The sequence below is a fragment of the Pteronotus mesoamericanus genome, unplaced genomic scaffold (assembly GCF_021234165.1).
Source record: "Pteronotus mesoamericanus isolate MK-2021 breed Mesoamerican mustached bat unplaced genomic scaffold, CSHL_Meso_final scaffold_408, whole genome shotgun sequence".
Classification (NCBI taxonomy): Eukaryota; Metazoa; Chordata; class Mammalia; order Chiroptera; family Mormoopidae; genus Pteronotus; species Pteronotus mesoamericanus.
In genome coordinates, this window is record NW_026555315.1 from 3,286,501 (window position 1) to 3,298,416 (window position 11,916).

The window sequence follows — 11,916 nt, forward strand, 5'->3', positions numbered from 1 at the left end:
AAGGGCCACCAACTTCAGTCTTCTCCTGGGCCGCAGAGGACCGAGTCTTGCTGCAAGGCAACGGGATTCGGGCTTCGCTTCCTGACATCAACACGACACTGTCTGGGCTGGTCCACTTCGTGAATTGTTGGGTTTGCGCTCTCTGTACGAACGTCGGAAGAGCTGCCAGAACTCGGTGGCAGGCGAACACGCCAATTCTGGCCTTTAGGACCCTGCCCCCCAACCAGCGGCTGGAGCTGGCCCAGGCCCAGGCTCAGGGCAGAGCGGGTGGGTTCTCTGCTGGTGTCTTCGCTCACTGTCTGTTGACCTCAGACTTCAGGTGGTGGTTTCCTCACCTGTCAGACGGGGTGAGCGCGGTTTCAGCACGATTTTATGAGGCTCCAACGTGACGATGCGAGTGGCCTGGCTTTGAGAAGCGTTCCTGAGGCCCGGGAACCCAAAGGCTGCGAGGGCAGGGCCCCCGGCCCCCTGGGGCTGGAAGCTGCGTGCGGAGCCCATGACGTGGCCTTGGAGGCGCACCCTGCTGCCCGTGAGCGGTGAGGTGAGGCGCGGGCCTGGCCCCGTCCTTTTCTGGCAGCCTGGGAGCCCGAAACACAAAAACGCATCCTTCTCAGGGAGCCCTTCATAGTCCTCGGAGGCTTACGCGGATGCTCACCTCACAGGTACACGGCCAGTGGAGCTCATTAAATCGCGAGCTGAGTGAGGCAGGGCCTCGGGGAGCGCTGTGACACTCAGTAGCCATCTGCTGGGGCGGGAGCCAGGTCCCCGAGCCGGCACTGTGGGCTGCGGGGCAGCTCCGTCCCCTCCACCCGCGGGGCCGTGCTCTGGCGGGGGCCGCCCAGGGTCAGGGAGACTCTATCAGAAGACGATTCGATCCTTAACTGATTTCCATTTCAGGACACAAGCTGCGGGGATTATTACAAAATTACTCCAGTTAATTGAAAAAGAGAAACGCTTTGAAGTAATTGACTGGTGTTGATGCTTTTTTGTCCCAGAGTGGTCTCCCGGCTCTGCCCCTTCCGCGGCCTGCATCCCGCGGGATTCGTTACCGACTCTGATTTTCTGTGATCAGATGGATCCCTCTGTAACTGAAGATTCTCGGCAAGTCAGGCTGGGGAAGCTGATTGACTGGTTTCCCCATAGCAGCCCCCGCCCCCGCCGCCCCAGTAAACACGTGACACGTTCACTTCCACGGTTGAAGGGAGGGGACGGCTTGTCATTACGTTCCTCCCCTGCCCTGTCCCTCTGCAGAAACAGCCTAAGCCTCTTCTGTTCATTGATGTTCATGTTTAGATTATTTTCTAGGAGAAAGGAGTCAGAATGCTTTTATTCAGGAACAGTGGGCGCCACCCTAGTGGGATGCCTACTTTTTCCTTAATAATTTTAAGGGCTCTTAATATGGTCCAGACACGACTCCTTTGTCACATGTGTGTACCACACACCCTCTCTCCCCTCGGAGGATTGCCCATCCCTAAGAAGCAATCAACAGCTGCCAACCTTGAGGGACAGAGAGAGACAAAGAGGCGGGGGCCAGCATGGAGGACTACTGGTAAGGACTTCGCAGGAACTAGTCTTACTAACACGTCCGACCTGAACCGGACCACGCTGTGTGATCCAACTGCTAATCAGCAGGCAATATGGGGGACGGAGGAACGTGAGAAGCGGCCCCACACACCCGTGGCTCAGCTCCTGGACTCCCCACGGCACACGCAGTCTCCCCACAGCAGGGAAAACTGCTAGACTAGGAGGAACCTAAGAAACCGCCGCAACGGATGAGTGTTTGAAACTTATTTGGCTCCTGGTTCAAATTGAACTGTAAAAACATTAAGACATTTGGAGAGAAGAGAACACCCTGGATATTTGACATTCTGAAGACATGAAGGTTAATTTCTCTCAAGTGTGAGGATAGCGTAATGTCTTCATTTTTGCTTTTTAAGAGCCCTCCCCTTGCAGAGGCACCCGCCGACGCACCTGTGCGTGATGTTGAGGGTTTGCTTAACTCTGACCTGACGGTGGGGGGTCGGGCGGCAGGCGGGAAAGGAACCGAAGCTGAATTCACAGGGGGTTGATCATTATGGAAGCTCAGTAATGGGGCCATATGTAGTTACGATAGCATCTCTCTGTATAAACATTTGAAATGTTCTCCAGTGAAAAGGACTTTGGAGCCCATGGTTTGCTTGAAGCCAGAGGGTCAGATGAAATATCCTGAAGTCGCAGAAGCAGCGCATCCCTCCTCAGCCTGCGGTGTGAGTTCCTGGTCTCGCGTGCTGCTGGTCCTTGAGAGCCGGCCCCACGGTGCCGCCCACTCTTCCCAGCTCCCTCCACTGCGTGAGGACGGTGCAAAGGCTTCCGGTTGCCTAGCAATGGCTGGCAGCAAATCGATCCCATGCTCTGTTGCCCGGTAGTCAAAAATTGATTATCTGGGTGATTTGGAGATTTGACTCTGGATGAACAGTTTTCCCCCCTGGGAAGTCGATCAGGGCTGTGGGAGGGGGAGAGCAGGAGACACGGAGGAGGAGGCTGGAGGGGTGAAGGCCCTGGCAAGTAGGAAGGCAGCGGGGCACGGAACCCTTGACCTTCCAGAAGAGCCCGCGCTCGGTTCAGCCCCTCCGCAGTCGGGCAGTGCCCTGGACTGCGCATTCCCTGAGCCGGCTGGGCTGGGCCCTGCCACAGCGGACTGGCTCAGCCGGTTAGCACCGGGCTGGAGCCTCGCATTGACCACCTGGCCTGAGCAGCTGAACCAGCTTTGCCTACTTACAGCCATGCTGATAAGCAATGGGGGGGGGGGGGGGGGCGTGTCCTGTGGGTGTTTGCTGGGGAGCCTGGCCAAGGTGTTGGGTCTGCCCCATGGAGTAATACCTTCACTTCTGGCAAAGTTACTCCAAGTTCATACTCTTCTCGGGGCGGGAGGGGGTGGTGGTAGTGATCAGCAATGTCAATTTTATATTCAAAAGAACAGCTAGGAAGCAGGTGGAAGGAAAGGAAGCCTGCCCCCTGGAATTAGCCAACTGTTCTTGCTTAACAACCAATTGCAGAGCTGAATGGCATACAACAATAGGCACTTGCTTCCCACTCGTTTGCCAGTCAGGAAATCGGACGGATCTTACTCCTGCCTGGCTGGAATCGGCCCCTGGCCTGCCCTGTGCGCTCTCATCCCTGCGAGGCCTGGGCTTGCTCTGGGCACATTCTCGTCACAGGGCAGGCAGAGGGGCAACAGGGCAGGCCAGCTCACACAGGGGACTTTCCACCCACTGCTCCTATCGTGCCTGCTAACACTTCACGGGCCCAAACAAGTCCCAAGGTCAAGCTCAATATCACTGGGGCGGGGAAGTGTGCTGGGCCCACGGGGCGCATGGGGACTATTTGCCGCACAGTCATCTACCACCCCGCACACCCAAACGGCAGTCTGCGTTCTAACCAGAATCGTCCTGAGAGAGACACGCACGGGAGGGGGAACGCAAGGGCACACTCTGCCATGAGACGTTGCGCTGGCAGGGTCTGCGCGGGCCCCCCGCCCTCCTCACACCCTGGAAGGGGCAGGGAACAGGTCACAGATGCAGAAACCCAGGAGCTGCTGGCAGCCATCACGGGGCCCGAGGAGCCCTGGAGGCTGGGAAAGTGTCTGCAGCTTTTCTGAGCTGAGCAGTTCTGCAGCATTAAAAGTTCTCTGTGTGTGTGTACACCTCTCCCTCTATTTATAGATGCCTGAGGCAGGCAGGGCTAAGGCAGGCCCGTCTCTACCAGGCAAACAAGGCAGAGGGACTGTCAAGCCTGCCGAAGATGCACCGGAGCTGTGGCCAGGTTTGCACAGGAATCTCTGGCGCATAATAAAGGCTGGGAAGAGCAAAGAGGCTGAAATTAAAACACAGGCCCGCTAGTTACTAAATACAAGGTTTTCTGGGAGGCGTTAGCATCTGTTGAAGTTCCAGAGCATGAAATAGCTTGTGATTTTGTTTCACGTACATAGCAAGCACACAGGGCTCTGGAAGTGGACACAGACTAACTGGGAAGGCAAACCCTCGGCATCTCTCAGACTCCGCGGTCGGCACACAGGACGGGGGCCCAGAGAGCCCCTGGCGGGAGCCCGTGGCTGAACCTCGGGGGGAGGCAGGTGTTCTCCTTCCTCCTTCCTGGGAAACAGTGAAGAAATAACAATGGTGGGGTGTGCGTGAGGGGGTAGATCGGTTGGTGTGCGCAGCCAGGCAGGCCTGCTGGGTCTCCGGCTTGGGGCGCGCGGGCACCGGACACCTGCCAGGGTCTCAGGAGGAGGGGCTGATTGGAGGAGACAGAGGACGATGTTCATTTTAGTGGGAACGTACCCAGGTATCCTAGGTGTCTGCACAGGGAGCCCCTAGCAGAGGAGCACAGTGGGGCGGGGCCCTCTCTGGTTTGCCCCGATGGACTCCCAGGGCTGCATACCATGCCTGGGACCCCACACACGCTCAGGAAGGGAATGGTGGGTGGAGATCTGCCATTTAAATGTCCTTGGCTTGTGGGTCTCTGTCTTGCTTTCCAAGTCTCCTTTGTCCGCGCCTCTGCTGAATTCAGAAATTCTGGACAAGCATCCATAGACTGTTGTGAGTCTTTGCAAAGATTTCCTCCAGAATCAATACCCCGAGACCATTTAAATATCATCTGAAACCAAGCCAGTCCCTGCTCATCTCTGTGCTCAGCTCCAAATGATGTTTAATTTGTCTATAAATTAACTTGCACAGTGTCACACCACATTAATGCACCTTGGAACCTTTCTATTCCGATCCGCGAGCAGCTGACATGCCAAGTGATGCCGCGGCGCTCTCCAGGGACGCTTTCCATAATGTGGCTGATTAAAATATAGCTGACTGCGGGGAAGCGGGGCTCCAGCCGGCCGCCAGCAGGCCGACACAGCCCCGGGAGAATGAATGACGGTTTGTGGCGACACTGATAATGCGCCTTCTATTATATTGACTGGGGCTGCGGCGTCAGTTAATCGCACTTAAATCGCTGTGCGGGAGCTGCGTGCCGCTGGAGGCCTGGCTGCTCGGTTTCTCCTCCGGAAGCCGTCCATTTGTCTGAAGTTGGGTCCTGGTTTCTTCCTCCTGGAACTCCATTCCAATGAGACGGCTATCTTCACCGGCGGCCGCCCATGGGAGGGCAAGTTCGGCATGCGTTAGAGGCGCAGGGGGGTGGGAGGGTCCACCTGCTGGTGCCGTGCATCCCTTCCCACTGCAGTGTGCACCACGCTGCTGGGTGCCGGGCATCATGGGGAGCCCATGCCTCCCAGACGGTTGTCGGCCCAGGCAGGAGGCAGGCGCCCCACCCTCAGTATGGGCGCTGCCTGTTAAGGGCTGTGTGTTGGGCTCCGGAGTCCGTCCGGGAGTCGGTTGGAGCGTGGTCTCCTCCGTTTTCTAGCCATGAGACCTTGGCCCTCAGCCGCTGGGCTACCAGGTGGCGATGCTCCTGTACCCTCTTCAGAGAGCGCTGGCATTAAATGGGCTTAAACAGTCTTAGAAGTAAACTGTTGGGTTCGGTACAACGTGGCCTCCCGCTAAGCGGGCCTCTTCATACCAGTGGCCACAGGGCCCAGAGTGACCGGCTACCTGGAAGGTCAGGGAGCCCCAGGGAGCAGCTGAGCGGGAGTTAAGTTTTGGAGGAGGAGGAGGCTTAGGGCCAGCGCCCGCCCCCGCCAGGGGCCTCCTCTGTCAACGCGCGCTCAGAGCCGCCGCCCGAGACAGCCCTCCGACCCTGGGCTGAAGTCCTGAAGTCGCAGCCTCCCGCCCCACCGTGGGGGCGTCTGGGGCGCAGTCCGCATGGCTCCCAGAGCCCTTCCTCCCCGCAGCCTTCAGCCCAGGCTCCCGACACATCCTTCTCTGGTTCTCCTTTCCTCGTGCTTCCTGGGGTCACCTCCCAAATAAACTGTCCGCACCCACGTCTTTGCCTCAGGTCCTGCTTTGGGGGAACCCGACCGAGGGAGCGGAAAACACCCCTCACCATCCCACCGCCCCCCAAGTCCAGCCTTCCCCTGACAAGAAGAAACATGACACAAGGCCCCCCCCAACACCCCGTGACACAGTGTGAGCGTCACTGGGCACAGAGAGGGTCCCCGTGTCCCTCCCATCCGAAAGATAAACCCGGCTCAGGGCCCAGAGCTGCCAGAGGCCTAGCGGGGGTCCCTCCCCGCCGGCTGTGACCCGCCCTCTGTCTCAGCCCCGGGGACAGTGAGCAGCTGCCGCTGACCCAGGACGTCCGGGGCACCTCCTCAGCTCCACGCCCACCAGAAGGTGCCCCTTGTTCCAGAGCAGCCCATGCAGAGTCACCTGATTCACATTCTGGTCCAAATCCAAGTGTATCAGTTATCTATTACCATAGTAACGCCGTTGAACAACTCAGCCCTCGGTAGCTTCCAACGCAGAGCAATTACCTTTGCTCACAAGGAGCCGGCAGGTGGGCGGGGCGGTTCTGCCGCGCTGGGCGGGGCCTGGCACGCCTCCGCTGGACCCTGGACCCCGGATGGACGTGTCTGCTGTCAGCCGACAGGTGGGCTGGGGACTGGGGGCTGGGGGCTGGGGGCTGGCGGGCCTCGGACAGCCACAGCTGCCCATCCACACCTCGGCTGTCCGCGCCCCCCCCCCCCGCGCCGCCCCGTGATGTGGGGGAGGGGCAGCCCCACAGTGGGTATATTTGAAGGTGGAGTGATGGTATATCCTAGGGATGGGAGGAGGCGTGGGAGGGGGAAGGGAACCGGGAGACACACGCACCACTTTCAGGAGGTACCCGGGACAGGGCTGAGAAGATCTGTGCACGAGGCCTCAGGACAGGAGGGCGCGGTGACGGCAGCCTGGGTTCCAGTCCCCCCTCCATCGCTCACCGGCTGTGCGGCCTCCGTGGAGCCGCTGCCGTCTCTGCGCCTCTTTGTGAAAGGAGGGATTCACGGTGGCGTCTTCCTCGTGGGGAGCCATCAGGACATCAGAGGCTGACGGCTGAAGCGCCCAGAACAGGCCCGAGCACCCAGAAAACGGTCGAGACACAATCTGGGTTCAGGACCAAGGCGACGCTGTCACTGGGGCACCGAGGCCCCCAGCGGGGTGCGGGCTGGTGCCCCTGGGCCTCGGCGGCCCCGCCTCTGCCCGGCCCGGGGAGCGGGAGCCCCACGCCTCAAAGGCCTCTGCTGGGCGCGCCCCGTGCCCCCTGCGTCGGCTCCCCATCAGTCTTCACCCAGATCTGCCGCGGGGTGACGTCTCGGAGTGAAAGAACAGCTGCTAAGCTGTGATTTCCCCGGAGCTCGTGGTGATTATTTATCACCTTCACAGCCCGGAGTGGTTGGTTCTTTGCGGCCAGCTCTGCCCCACGCTGCTTTGCACACGCAGCCCTGGGCTCCCTGACCCCGAGGGTGGAGGGGGCGCCTGGCAGGAGCTGGCCCCCCAGAACTGCCCCTCTCGGACCCCCCCACCGACCCCCTCTTCCTGGCCCTCCACTCCTGCATCTGGGCCAGGCAGTGGCTCCCAACAGTGCAGGCTTGATCCTGCTCAGAAAGACAACCCGTTAAACGGACAATCAAATGTGAATCGGCCTGCGCACTTTGGGTGGGGCTTTTTATATAAGTAAATGGCCAAGTCAGGAAACATTGTTGGGCAGACCATCTGTCTCAGTTTCAGTTTTGAAAAATATGGTCACCCAGCAAAGTTCCAGTGTCAGGCTCTAGAAACAGAAACCAGGCAGGCCAGAGGCTGTCCCTCACACTCTGAAAGTGGACTGTCAGCCCCAGCTTTGGGGGTTACTGAACACCTGCCGCACGGGCTGGGGGAGGGGCCGGCTGGGGGAGGGGCGGGCCAGCAGCCACACACCTGCCTCTGGGACTTGGCTCTGGGATGAGCGTGCCTCATTTTATCAGTGCTCTACCATTTTTATATTTTCCACAGCCCCGTGGTTCTCACTGTGGCTGAACAGGGCTGGCCTGCGGGGCACGTGCTGGGCCACAGCGAAGCCGTCCCCCAGGGCACCTAACTCCCCCACCAGCCTGGCCCTCATGACACAGAAATCGGAAGCCACAGCGGGGCGGCCTCCGGAGAGCATGGAGACGGCTCGGCCCTGGAAGCTGCTGGGGGCCTGGGGAGGTGGGGCCGGTGACAAGTGGGCGAGGACAGTTCCCAGTGCGGAGGAACCAAAGCCTCACAAGGCGCCCCGTGAGCAGCTGCAGAGATTCGAGGACGGAGCTTGCGTCGCATATAATTCTTTCGCTTCCGGGTCCTTTTCCTTTCGTTTACGGTGCTGTTGGAAGGAGGACCCACGCAGGAGAACAGGAAGCCCTCCGGGCTCTGCCATCGGAGGGACTCAGTGTAGGAAACGTTGGGGACGCAGCCAGCTGTGCACCCCTTGCGCTGTCGCATTCGGATGGGCCCGGGGCCTCGAACACGTCACCATAGGGAGAGAACTTGCCGGTGCTGGGCTCCTCTGGCTGGGAGTGTCTTTCTGGTCCTGGCTTGGCTGTCATTCTTTGTTCTGCTTACGCGCGTGGGGAGGGGTGGGGGTCCTGCATGAGAGGGGCCGCGCCCGCTGCAGGCCGGCCCTGGAGCCGTGGGGGCCACCCTCGCCCTTGAGGCCGGCCTTGCCCCTTTCTCCTCGCTGTGAGGAAGGCCTGCCCAGCCAGTCCTGCGTGAGTCCTGTCCTTCTTGGTGACCCCAGCTGACGCCGGCCAACGCTGCAGGAGGTGACGCCCCAGGACTGCTGCTCCTGGTGGTGGGTCCTCCGGCCACGGGCCCCTCTCCTGGGGGTGGGACCGGGTGTCGCTTGCTTGAGAATTATGGCTGCGTGGACCGCGGAAGAGCGAAGAATCTAAAGAGGGCTCTGCGGTGACTAGGGGGTTCTTGCCGTTTTGACTGACGGGCGCTAGCACACATGAGAAACAAGCGCGGCCAGGAGTGCGCGACGCGGTGCGCGGATGAAAGCGGAGCGATCTGATTTCACCCGGACGTTCCTGCGCGCCGCGCGCGGTCTGCGGGGCTTGGAGCGTTAATTCTGGAAGAACATGCGCAATGGCAGGGCGCGCAAGGTAATCGGGGCCTGGGACCGTGCTGGCCGGTTAGGGCCCGGAAGGAGCTTCCCGTGGAAAACGGCGAGCCAGATTTCCAAGCGAACGCTGGCACACAAGGGCTTCTAAAGACAGCACCTGAGTGAGTGAGCGCACAGCTGCTTTTGTCCAGGCTGGCATTTCAGCTTGCCCCCATGTAGCCTGTCCCAGCCTGTCACCTTGCATCAGTCGGGGGTGGGCAGTAATCGGTGAACAAGGGACTATCAGAGCACTGGAGGGTCCCCTTTCCCATCAAGGGTAAAGCCCACTAGCTAAAGTGGGCACAGACCCCAGTAAAGCCCCTGACTGTTGCTGGGGTAGGTAAGAGTGGTCCCCGGGCAGGCCGGAGGGAACCAAGGGACGTCAGAAAAGGCCTTTTAAAAGGGCGTCTCTCTGTAATGCAAAACCCAGCTGCTGGTAAATCAGGAGACAGGGGCCCCTTGGTGTAAACATCCCCAGAGACCAGGGCTGCTCTGAATGCCCCCCCCCCCCCCCCCCCCCCCAGCAATCTCCCAGCACGGATGGCTCAGCTGCCCTGCGGCCTGCTCCACCCACGGCACAGCCAGAGAAAGCGCACAGCCCGGGCCTCTTCCAGGCCCGCTTCCTGGAGGGCCTGGGCCTGTGCTTTACGGTCCTTCTGCCGCAGATTTGAAGTCCTTAATAATTTTGAACAGGGGCCCTGAACTTCCATTCGGCACCTGGGGCTGCGAATCAAGCAGCTGGTCCTTTTCATGTCGGCATTTTCTGCTTTCCTGCCCGTCCCTCCTTCTGGATTATGGACACATAGGTTTCCAGAAGTGCCTGCCGGTCACAGAGGCCTGTAAAGGTGGCCGGGTGGAAGAGGCTTCCAAGCAGCGGAGAGGGACCAGTAGAGACGGGTTGGGTGGGCTCCAGGCGGATTCTGGCTCTGGCTCCAGGTCAGCGTCTCTGCTCGGCGGTTGGTCCAGGAGGCCAGCGTGAGTGTCTGGCTCTGAACCCCACCCCTGGGGGAGGGCTGGACAGCGGGGCTGGCATTTAAATATCCTGAAATCGCTACTATGAGACTAGTCCAGGGCAGATTTTCACGCATTCAAACGAATGTTCCTTCGCTCATGCAAAGAGTATGACCGAAAGACATTTGGGAGACAAACTGGGCTGTGTGTGTGAGAAGCGGGGACAAGAGCCGATCCAAACAGAGGCGCCTGTCCCAGAAGCGGCAGCTGTGTGTCCCCGGCTTGGGCAGATGGGGAGGGGCCTTTCTGCCCATCAGACAGGCAGGTGAAGGCAATGAGCCAGCGCTGACCTGCTCCGTTAGGCCGTGCATCCCAGGCACCGAAAGTGAGGGACGCAGGGATACATTCGTGGCTTTGGCAGGTTAATCTTGTCCTTTGCTCCTGAGCAGCTCCTGAGCAGGAACGGAAACGCAGGGCAGTAAAAAAGGTTGGGGGCGGCCACCGTCACGGGTGTGTACGCGTGTGGGCCACGTCTCCAGTTTCTGTAAACTCGATTGGCTAAAAATCTGTTTGCCCTGGACAAACTGCCTTGGCCCGTGGCCCCCCCAACCCCGCGGCTCGACCCCAGGCTCTGTTTCCTCACCCCTGCTCCGAGGGGGTCCTCCTCCCAGGGGCTGGCTTTTCAAAGACAAGCCAGCCAATCCCAAGCCCCGTCCTCCTCAGCACGCCTTCACCAGGCTCACACCCTGGGCCACTGCACCACTGACCGTCTTAACCGCCTTCTTCTCCCGGGGCTGGGGTCCGAGGACCTGGGAAGTCCCTGCGCCCCAGAGCCCATGGCCGTTACTCAAAGCAGCCAGTGCAAACCTGCTTACCCCGCCTGCTCCCTCCTGTCTCCTAAAACCGCAGTAGAGGCGCTTGCCCACAGCGCTCTCCTCTCCCTGAGTCCTGACCCCCTAACCCCGCGCTTCCCTACATGGCCGCCGTGGCTTGGGCGTGCTCTTCCGGTCTTGGGAGCCGTGAGTAATTAACTCTCTTGTCAAAGGCAGCCATCCCCTGATCTGCTGTCTTTACTGCGCCTCAGATTTTCTATTAAGACAGTTTTAAAACAGTAGCAAACGCCAGGCTTTCCGCCCATTGCCAGGACAGGCCGGAGAATTAAGCAAATGCAAGTGCCTCTCTTTTCACCCACTCATCCCTCCCTCCATCCCTCTCTGCCTCCCTTCCCCCAACCATCCAATATGTATTGAGCAATATGGCGATTGAAGAGCATCTCCCAGAGTGAAGCTTATCTTTTAACTTTGTTACATTGTCTTTTCAGTTCAGGAGCGTTACGTTTTACTGTAGTCAAGTATCCTCATTCCGTACAAGTTGTGCTTTGGGGATCTTAGGAAGTCCTTTTCCATCTTAACGTCATCAAGACGTTCACCCATATTTTCTTCTGCAAAATAATCTCCCTGTTGAGGCCCTGGCTTCATCTGGAGCTCACTTGCACACATCGCATATAGGTAAGTAGCAATTTTATGTTTTCCTACGTGGGTATCCAGGCACCCCGATGATGCGGCTCTCTCTCCCTCCGCTGATCTGCACTGATACCTCTGTCACCTGCCGAGTTTCCCCAAACTGATCGCTGGCCTCGGGCTCCGCCGTCCTAGCCGGTTGTCTGTCTAGGATCTAAGCCACGCTCTTTATTACCAGCTGTTCCCGCACAGCAAGCGTTTGCCCCTGGAGGGGCAAGTCTCTATCCCGTCTTCTTCAGCACCAATTTGGCTCTTCTCAGGCTGTGGTATTCGGACATGGTGGGGGGCACTGGACCCCAGGAGGAGGGTAGCGCACTATGGACGGCGAGGCGACAGGACAGATGGCCGCCGGGGCCCTGGGAAGCCTCCGGAACCACCGGCATCAGCCCCGGGCCGCCTCCCAACGCTCAGGTAAAGA